Below are 10,040 nucleotides of genomic sequence, written 5' to 3' on the forward strand. Positions count from 1 at the left end.
TTATCTAATTGGAAAATGCTTTTTGTGGTAAGTTTAATCTAGAACTTAGAACTTATAGTTATCCAATACCTGTGTCGGTAAAGCTGAGTAGGCGTGGCTGAGATTGCGCTAAGTTTGGCTGTTGCTAAGGTAGAATCGGTGCTCTGTATAATTCAAAATTGCATTGTTTGTTTTGTTATTTATTCCCACCCCTTTTCTGGCGGATGGACCTGGCCCCTTCGATGGTGGAGCATTGGGGAAGCCTCAAGTTGTTGTTTTTTTTTTACTGTTGGCCGGTGTGAGGGGTTGCGACCAATTATTGTGAACAGTAACCCATGCATTTTCTAATTACTTTTTATTTTAGCTATTCCCTGACCCTTACAATGTGTTTTTTTTTCTTATTCCTCTTCTCTTCCTCCATTTTTATGTACATATTTGTCTATTTTTAGACCCGTCTCCTATGGGAAAGGGGTCTACCCTTCGGACGGATGAGAATAGCTACATATTTCCTTCACACCCCTTCTCTGGTGGACCAACAGATTCATTCGTTTTGTCGGTGAGCAAATAAGAAGGATACAGTTGACCCTGCATGCAAACCATGTGTATTCTAACGATTAAATCGTAAAAAGAATCTTACATTGTTATAATTTTTGAATGATTTTTAAAAAAGAGCAACTTCGGAACTTATTAGAGTCATGAGTTATTTACTTTTCTACTATAGTTTGGAAATTTTCAATGTCAAGACCCATGCCACTAAGCTCGGAATGAGTTTTTTTTTCTTGGAAAAAGATAAAAATAGAAAAAAAAGTATTCACTCATGATTTACTTCATTTTGTTCTTCTTCGATTGAATGGTACAGAAACCACAGTCATATTGTTTCTCCGTGCTGGCCGATCTTCTGCTAGTTAATAATCAGTCGATAAACCTCAAATATCTGCTAGAAGTAATATGTTTAAGCAGGCCAGCAACCGTTGACCTCGTTTAAAATGGCTGTACGTTAGGTTGTATTTGTACTTTACTGAAACAAATACAAATGAATTTACTGATATAAAATCTGCATTGTCAGTTCAGTATACATATACTGATATTTATTATTTAAAATATTAATTGATTTTGATTTCTCAAAGTTAGAAAAGTGAAAACATTTAAAAGAATTTTTTTCAGTAAAGTATAATTTATATTTTGACTTTTAGAAAGCCTGAGGTTCAGAACCCTACTAATATCAATTTGTGCTCGTTCTGAGTTTCAATCATGTTCAATTATTGAAAAGGGCACTAGCCATTTAAATTTCCAATCGAATGAGCCCTTTTTGAAGTTTCTACGACAACGCTTTCTGTAAAAACCTTATATACCTCCAGGGCATAATTACAACCCATGCCCTGAGGGCTGTGTGTGGGGGGGGGGGGTGTCATCTTCAAAGACCTGATCTCCAAAATTTTCAACTGCGTTGAACAAAATTGCTGTCTCAAAATTTTGATTGGATGTGTTTGGGGAAAAGATGGGCGTGAGAGGGGGGCTAGTTACCCTTCAATTACTTTCGACTATTAAAAAGGGCACTAGCCTTTTGAGTTTTCAATCAAATGAACCCTTTTTCAAGTTTTTCTGACAAGCTTTCAATAAAAACCTTATATGCCCCCAGGGTATAATTTACAACCTTGGCCCTGAGGGCTCTGGGTGGAGTGTCATCCTCAAAGACCTAATTTCCAAAACTTTCAACTACGTTGAACAAAATGGCTATCTGAAAATTTTGATTGGATGTGTTTGGGGAAATAGTTGGCGTGATTGGGGGTTTAGTTACCCTCCAACCACTTTCGACTATTAAAAAGGGCACTAGACCTCTCAATTTCAAATTAAATGGGCCCCTTTTGAAGTTCCGATGACAACACTATGTATAAAAAACCAGAGCATAACTTACAACCTTTGCTCTGGGGGCACTGGGGGGTTTGTCATCACCAAATACATAATTTCCGGACTTTTCCGGTTGGTTACCGCTTGGGAAACAGTGTAACCGTTCACGCCCTTAGGCATCCGTGAATAGGTTCTAAGGCGAGAGAGGAAGTTCGGACATTTTTGGAGGCACCCACCTCAGCTGCCAAGAGTCTCAGGCAAGTGACCCAAAACTTGAAAAAGTGGAAATTTGCTCAGATTGCTGAACTGAGCAGAGGCAATGAATAGATATTATTGGGAAAGTGATTGGAGACGCTGGGCATCCGTGAACAAGTGCTAAATTGAGAGAAGAATTTGGGACAATATTTGGGGGCACCCATCCGCCGAGAGTCTTGGGCAAGTGACCCAAAAATTTGAAAAATTTGTGAAAAATTGAGATTTTCTCAGAATTTGGGGCTGAGCTTACGGACGAATAAGTACTATTTGAAAGATAAAGATGGCTTTAAACGATTCTTTGCCTGTTATTTCAAGCAAATAAATGGTCCTATGTCAATTCTATGTTCTTGGTTAACCTTCTTAAGACCACATGCGGGCTTGCCTTGTTTGCCTCTCATTACAGGCAATCTAACGGTCTTATGTCAATTTTAAATTCTTGTTCAACATGCCCGAGACTTTAGGCAGGCATGCCTTTCCAAAAACTAACAAACAAGCATGTGTCCAATAAGAGAGTCATGCATACTCCCGCCATTTACCCGTGCCCCAGCCATTCAAACATTTTCCTCTCAATTACTTGGACTATCTGTCGTGGCTTTTCTATGTCTACAATTACCCATGTCTTGATGCAACCTATGCAACCTACTGCAAAATACTTGATAACTTGAATTCAAAACCAACGGATCAAGCCCAGGCAATAGTTTTGTCTTTTCTTCCGACCTATGCGACCTCTCAATTACTTGGACTACCTGTCTTGGCTTTTCTCTGTCTACAATTAGCCATGTCTTGATGCAACCTATGCAAATACAACGCACCAGAATACAGGCGCTAAACATAAAACAAAAAAAAACAATAGAAAACAGGATGTCTACTAATAATAGATGGCGCGCAAAAAACAGCCGAATTTCCACTAATCACAACACATTTTTTTTCAATTATAATTCTCGAGATTGGTCGAAATCGCAATCCGAGGTTATGACTCAGCGCTTGGCTTTTTTCGGCCTGCGTAAAAAAAGTAAGTAAAAAATTTTTAATTTCCCTCATTTATTTTCAGGCATATTGCATGGCTTTCGGGCATTTCGATATCTTACGAAAAATTGGGATAACCTGTTCATTACAAGACGCCTCATACAGCACATTTTATATCTGAGATCTAATAGGTGGACAAAAATCAAATTTTGGATCTTCCTTTGGGGTATCATTGCCTCTATTGAATGTTCTCACATATTGTCATCACAGGCCTCAACTTGACTGGCTGGAAGAGATCTATAATTTGATATCAAGAGAATATTTGGCTCGGGTTAGGTTGTATCAGGCAAGTCTACTTTTTCTCGATTTTGGTTTTCATAAATTCATCAGGAGTACTCGAATTTTTTCTTGTCTCCACGACACTATAATACTCCAATTTGCTCAAGCACTTCATAATAGTAACATTTTTCGCCATTAGATAGCTCGCTTTTTTCGAGTTCTGCTTACAGATTGGATCCTGAGAAATGTGTAGGCCTAGGATTTGATGGATGCAGCACAATGGTGGACAAGGAAGGGGGTGTTCAGGCTATTCTGAGAAAAAAAATTAAGAAAGCCCTATTTTTTCACTGTGCTAGCCACAGACTTAATCTAGTTGTCAATGATGTAAATAAGGTAGCCGAAGTAAGAAATGTTTTTTTTCACAATTAAGGACGTCATAAATTTTTTCCGAGAATCAACAACACGAAGACATGTAGTTCCAAATTTAACAAAAATGTGTGAAACAAGATGGACAGAAAAGTACAAATCTATTCATCGTTTTGACCAAAGTTTTATTGAAATTGTAAATGGACTGGAAAAACTGTCTATTGAAGGCAACCAGACGACAAGAAAATTGGCTTACCAGCTGCATAGTGCCATAACAAAATCAGTTTTTGTAATTACCATGAAAATTATTGCAAAATACTCAGCAATTTTAGAGCCTGTAGCTAATGCTCTACAGGCCAAAAATAATGACATGATAAAGACAACTCGTCATATTTTACGAATTATTGATGTTATTTCCAATGACTGTCAAAATAGTGATGAAATAGTGGCTGAAATTTTGAACGAATCTAGTCAGTCTGCTGATGTTTTATCAATTATTTTATCAGTCCCTAGAAAAACAGGGAAACAGTGCCACAGAGCAAACCATCCGGCAGACACTGAAGAAGATTATTGGAAACGGTCTCTGCTAATCCATTATTTAGACTCCCTCCTGACCTCACTTAGCCTACGTTTTTCAGAAGAGCACACTAAAACTTTTTATTTGTCGTCGTTAATGCCTCTTAAACGTATGAATATGGAAATTAAAGAGTTTAAAACAAATGCCAGGATATTCGCAGAATATTACAGCCTTGATCATGTTGAGGCTGAATTAGATCTGTGGTATAACCTATGGAAAAAGAAGAATATGACCAATCCACAACTGATGACACTAAATATTTTGGACGTGCTCAAAGAAACAGACATATTCTTTCCTGAAATTAAGAAAGGTCTACTCATTCTAATATCCATTCCACCCACCACCGCTAATATCGAAAGGTCGTTTAGCACACTCAGAAGAGGAAAGACCTTGCTCAGAAGCACGATGATGGAGGATAGATTGTCAGGTAATTACAAATTAAATAGTTCCTATCACAGAAGAACAGTTTCTTTTAGTTTTTAATCTAAACTCGGACTTGGGTAGGATCCTCCTCTACGAGATAATTTTCCCGAGAAAAGAATTTTTTTTCAATTGATAAAAAAAAAACCTTTATTGATAAGCGAGTATCAGAAGCTAAAAAAATAGCGGAATCTGCATTCCCAGTGCAAAATAAATTTGTGTTGCAAATCAAAAGACTAATACAAGTCAAAGTAATTTATAATGATAGAAAAAATCATAAATATTTATGACTAAAAAAGAAGGATTGTGTAAAAGAAACTATATTAAAAATATAGCTTGAAACTTGAAAGACACAAAAAAACGGATCCAGAGAAGTGCCACAAACGGGTATAAAAATGGCAATAGAATAAGAAGGAGTCATTAAGTCAACCTAATTTGTATCCAAGCTGTTTGAAAAAAATAGTCTTATGTTTAACCCTGGAAAGTGTACATGCTTAGTATTTAATAGGGAAAAACAAAGCAGTGATCTGAGTTGTGGTTCCTTTGCAGTTAGGCTAGTTCCAGTATCGCATTGACTTGAGATGAGTATTTGCTCTTCTGTATCAGTTGTTCATTCTGGTGCATTCTGGAACATATTAAGAATAAACTTAAAGTAGGCCAAGCTGAAATTGTTCCAAATCGTGGCTGTTATTCTCTTAACGTCTTGGCTAGACTTTGTTTAACAAATTTCGACTATTTCATTCTTTTTCTGTAAGGTGTTCTGTAAGGCTTTTCTGTAGGGTGCACGATTTTAATGCTACTGATATTCAGGATATTAGAGCATTGTATTTTAGTTACTGTAAATACTTTTTATATCTTCCTTGTTTGTATAGGAATCGTCATATTATTCTCAAATATTTAGTGCAACTGATATATCGTCATAGATAGATATCATCAAATCATTTTTTCTACTTACATGTTGTTGTTTCTTTTTTTTACAGGTCTCTGCATGATGAGTATACATCGAGATAGAATAAAAGTCAAACAAGAAGCAATCATCCATAATGTCTTGGAAAGATTTAGCTGTAATCAGAGAAGATTAATGCTGAAGCATATTGATGATTTATAATTTTTGGTGATTACTTATTAATAAGGATTTCATAAGTATGATAGAACTTGCTGGCAATGTAAGGTTTTGTGAACTGCCAATATAACTTCAGCTCCCGAACCTGCCCTTCATCACAGAAGTGGCTGGCCCCGCCCCTCGGCCAGAGGCTCCGCACGCCCATGCCGACATAACTTCATCTCCCCCTTCCTCACCTTCTTGACTGCCCCCCCCCCTAGACAATCTTCTGCCTACGCCCATGATGGCAGCAGCAGCAGGTACTTTTTCGCAAGCAATATTGAACTTGTTGTCAGATTGGACAGTCCTATAGTTTGTTGGCATATAGACTAAAAGCACAACAGTATTCTTAACTTTCGCAGAAACATAGAAATCTATTTCTTTAAACAGGGTGGCACGAAGCGAGGCACGGGCAATGATAGCAACACCGCTAGAAGGACGACCTCTCCTAGATCTGCAAGCAGGAATGCCAAACATATTAAAAATTTCGTATAATTGCAAGAGTTGAAGTCCCTCAGCTGACAGGAAGTGCTCCTGAGGTGATCGGAACATAGGTCCTCAATCGACAGGCCATGGGGCTACACAAAAGGCCTGAGATTTTTTATTCCGCCTTGGATCAAAATGTGTACGACAATCCACACCATTTCATTTTATTTGACCACAGTTCAATTATTGTCCCCGATAAAGTTCTCATGCAAGTTTTCAGAGTGGCAGTTGAGATAAAAAAAAGCACATTCACCGAAAGGTAGCTCTCAATAGACACTGGAGAAATTTTTCCAAGTCCCATTTAAGATGAAATTATTAACCCTTTCATTCCGTAGGTAACCGTTCCTTCCACGTACCTAGTTTCTTTTGTAGTTCAGATACCACTTTCGAATTTAGTACCGCCAGAGCAGAAGTTCGGCCCTCCGTGTTGCGATACTTTTTATTCTCCTAGATGGCTCTGTAAGTCGTCGGCTGATCAGGGAAAGCAGTAGTTTTTTGCCATACCTAAAAAGCGAAAACTAGTTGATTTTGAAAGCAATGACGAAAATGATGCAGGTGAGTTTTTCTTGTTTTTATTATTTTATTTTGTTCCTTAAAGTCTCTACTTTTAGCTTGTATTTATACGAATCTTATTTAGTTTTATCTTCATCTCCCATGTTTGTGTTTCTTTTTACGGTTACCATATGGTAACTTTAGGTTTGGAGACGGCTAACTTTTGAAGATGCTTCTCATATACTATTTTGTTTTTACTTGTTGATTGTGCTCTAAATTATTTTTTTGCTTCACTTTTTTTATTCATGAAGCACTTCATTCTGATTGTTCTAATTTGGCCAAGTATAAGCACCCATGCACCGTTGGTCCGATTACAAGTTTCTCTTCCAGTAACAGTGTGCCTCGCTTTTTCTAGTGAAAAATTCGACCCAAAAAATGAGGACGAAAACGTTTTCGAAGAGAGGAGCAACCGGACAAGAGTGAAATTTACCCAAGGATGAGCTGCAGAGATGGTTCTGCTACCAGACAGCGAATCTGAGATGGAAATAATGTATGATGATGACGACGAGTCTGATCCGCTATGGAATGCAACCCCTGGTGCCAGTTTCACATATACCACCCTACAGTCTGTTCAGACAGTTGACGATCCTACAGAAGACTTACCTCTCAGCATGTTGAACTATTTCAAAATTTTTACGGTTGTAGATGACCAATTTGATGCTGGAGAAGCCACTACTGAAGCTCAGCCGTCTCCCATCCAATCGAATCGACGAGCTCGTCGCCTATTTCTTCTGCAATCCTCCCCACCACATCAATGAAAAACTAAGATGCAACAAAAGAATGCAAGCAGGTAGGTAAAAATACTGAGCCACATGATATTATACGGAAAGTTTCCCTCCTGAAAGCAATAGAAGTGTACTTACACCTTGATTTGTTCAGGAATTTTATCACGGAGAATGTCTTTGCTGGATTAGTTGACCAAGCCAATCTGCATGCAACGAGGAAAACAAACGCTAGGATTTCCCTGAAGCTGACCCAGCATGAGATGAATCGGTTCCTTGGAGTACTGATGCTGATGAGTATTGTAAAGCTACCAGCTATAATAATGTACTGGGAGCACACTTTACGATACACTCCAATCGCAGAGGCTATGAGCCGTGACAGATTTTTCATGATTCGGCAGTTTTTTTATATCACTAACGATAGCTTAGCAGTGCCATCTCATCAAACTGGTAATGCTAAGCAGCACAAAATCAGACCAATGTATGACGAGCTCAGAGAAAATCTAAAAAGCATACCGCCAGAGCAGAGACAAAGTGTAGACGAACAGATGATTCCCTTCAAGGGTCGGCTAAGTTTCAATCAGTACTTGAAAGATAAGCCTCATTCATGGGGTGTCAAAGTGTTTACGAGAGCGGGCGTGAGTGGGATTGTCTATGACCTAGAAATCTACACAGGAAAAGGCTCAGTTCCGGCTAGTCCTTTGGGGTTGGATGCAGAAGTTGTCCTTAGACTGATCGACAATGTGCCACGGGGAATGAGTTCCAAGCTGTATTTCGACAATTTTTACACATCTATTGACCTTATTCATGCTTTACGCACCAATCACGGGATTGAATCATGTGGGACAATAAGGAGTAATTGCATGAGAGGTGTAATTTTGGAAAGGGATGCATCATTGAAAAAGAAAGGGCATAGAAGCTATGATTATAGAATTGAGAGGCACACAGAAGTCTCCATTGTGAAGTGGTTTGACAATAAACCAGTGCATATGGCCTCATCGTTCTGTGCCGTAGCTCCAGTCGACCAGTGTCAAAGGTGGGATGGACGTACTCGTAGCCATGTCGAGGTAAATCGTCCATGTGTTGACCGTGAGTACAACAAGTCAATGGGTGGCGTAGACTTGTCTTATATGCTTCTGGAGCTCTACCGCACTGACATACGGTCCAAGAAATGGTACATGCGGATAGTGTATTATTTCCTCTACTTAGCTGTGAATAATGCTTGGCTTCTACATAGGCGAGAGTGCGAAGACCTGGGTAAGCAGCATATGTCCTTGATGTACTTCAAGATGGATATTTGCAGATCCTTGATAGTGTCAGGAGTTGTCAATAGTCCTCGTGCTGGTCGACCCTCTGTAAGTGCTCCTACCAAGCGAACAACGAAAACTACAGAAGCAGGCATGCCGTCAGAATCGGTGCGATATGGAACTGCTGGCTATCTACACAACACAGTCGAAAAGGGACGTTGCCGGTACAAAAAATGTGCAAGGGTACAACTTGCCGAAGTCTCTGCGTTAAATGTAAGGTTTGGTTGTGTCTAAATGGAGACAGAAACTGTTTTATGAACTTCCATATTAAGTGAAATGAATATTTTTCATTCTAAGGTGACCATATGGTAACCATTTCTATTTCAGTTTGTGAATGAAATAAATAATAGAAGTTGAAATTCCGGTCACCCAAATTACTGGGTAGGCTATTCTCGACAGTAAAGGACAAGTTCACCGTGGAAATTCAACTACTGGATAATAAAAATTTCATACACTCCTGTTCCTTAAAAGCGAATGCGGTTCAAAAGTTACTACCTTGGGACAGTGTAATGCTAATATCAGTTTCAGTTTATACTAATGATCAATCAGTTTGATGCTTTATTTGAAAGACGATTGAAATAAAGAAGACAATGCCTTATATTTACTGTTCGGGTATTTAAATATTCAAAAAAAAAATTATACTTATTGAATACCAAACAGTTTGTTGGAAAAGTGTTTTTAAATACTATTTAAGAGTGGTTTACGCCGATCAATCAGTATTTATATTCGATAACTTCTTGAGATTATTTTCATTGTTACAACACTGCCTATAAAATTTGTTTACACTGAGTTTGTGCCGCACTACCCGAATGGTTGGCGTGCTGGATATGCAATCCTGTGTCCGTAAGGGCATGAGATCGGGTCCTAATTTCACTGAATATTTGGCTGGGAACAACGGTCAGAGGTGTGATAATGTAAGCTCAGTCACAGCCAACGCAGCTCCAAATTCGTACCTGGAGAAATCTGGGGGTAAAACGAAGGGAATATGATTTGCCCACAACCACGCATTGTACTCCCGGCCGAAGACAGAGAATCAGGTGATCGGTACCTGTGCAACGCGGATCGTCTGCATACCAAATTTATTTATCTTTAAATTTAGGCGTATAAGATTTGGACAAAATCCTTTAAGAATTTTGTCGGTATTTTCAACTTGAAATTTTTTAAGAGTGAAAGTCTTTTAA

General features: G+C 38.6%; 1 long non-coding RNA gene across 1 annotated transcript; it reads left to right on the plus strand.

The window, feature by feature from the left end:
* The first annotated feature begins 427 nt into the window (after positions 1-427).
* LOC148946536 (uncharacterized) lies at positions 428-5,855 on the plus strand. Its single transcript, XR_016142435.1, has 3 exons — positions 428-535; positions 3,134-3,394; positions 5,671-5,855. It is a non-coding gene; the product is annotated as an uncharacterized LOC148946536 (long non-coding RNA).
* Positions 5,856-10,040: the final 4,185 nt, after the last annotated feature.

Source organism: Artemia sp. Qi Xiang Cuo, chromosome 11 (assembly GCF_049724085.1).
Source record: "Artemia sp. Qi Xiang Cuo chromosome 11, ASM4972408v1, whole genome shotgun sequence".
Taxonomy (NCBI): Eukaryota; Metazoa; Arthropoda; class Branchiopoda; order Anostraca; family Artemiidae; genus Artemia; species Artemia sp. Qi Xiang Cuo.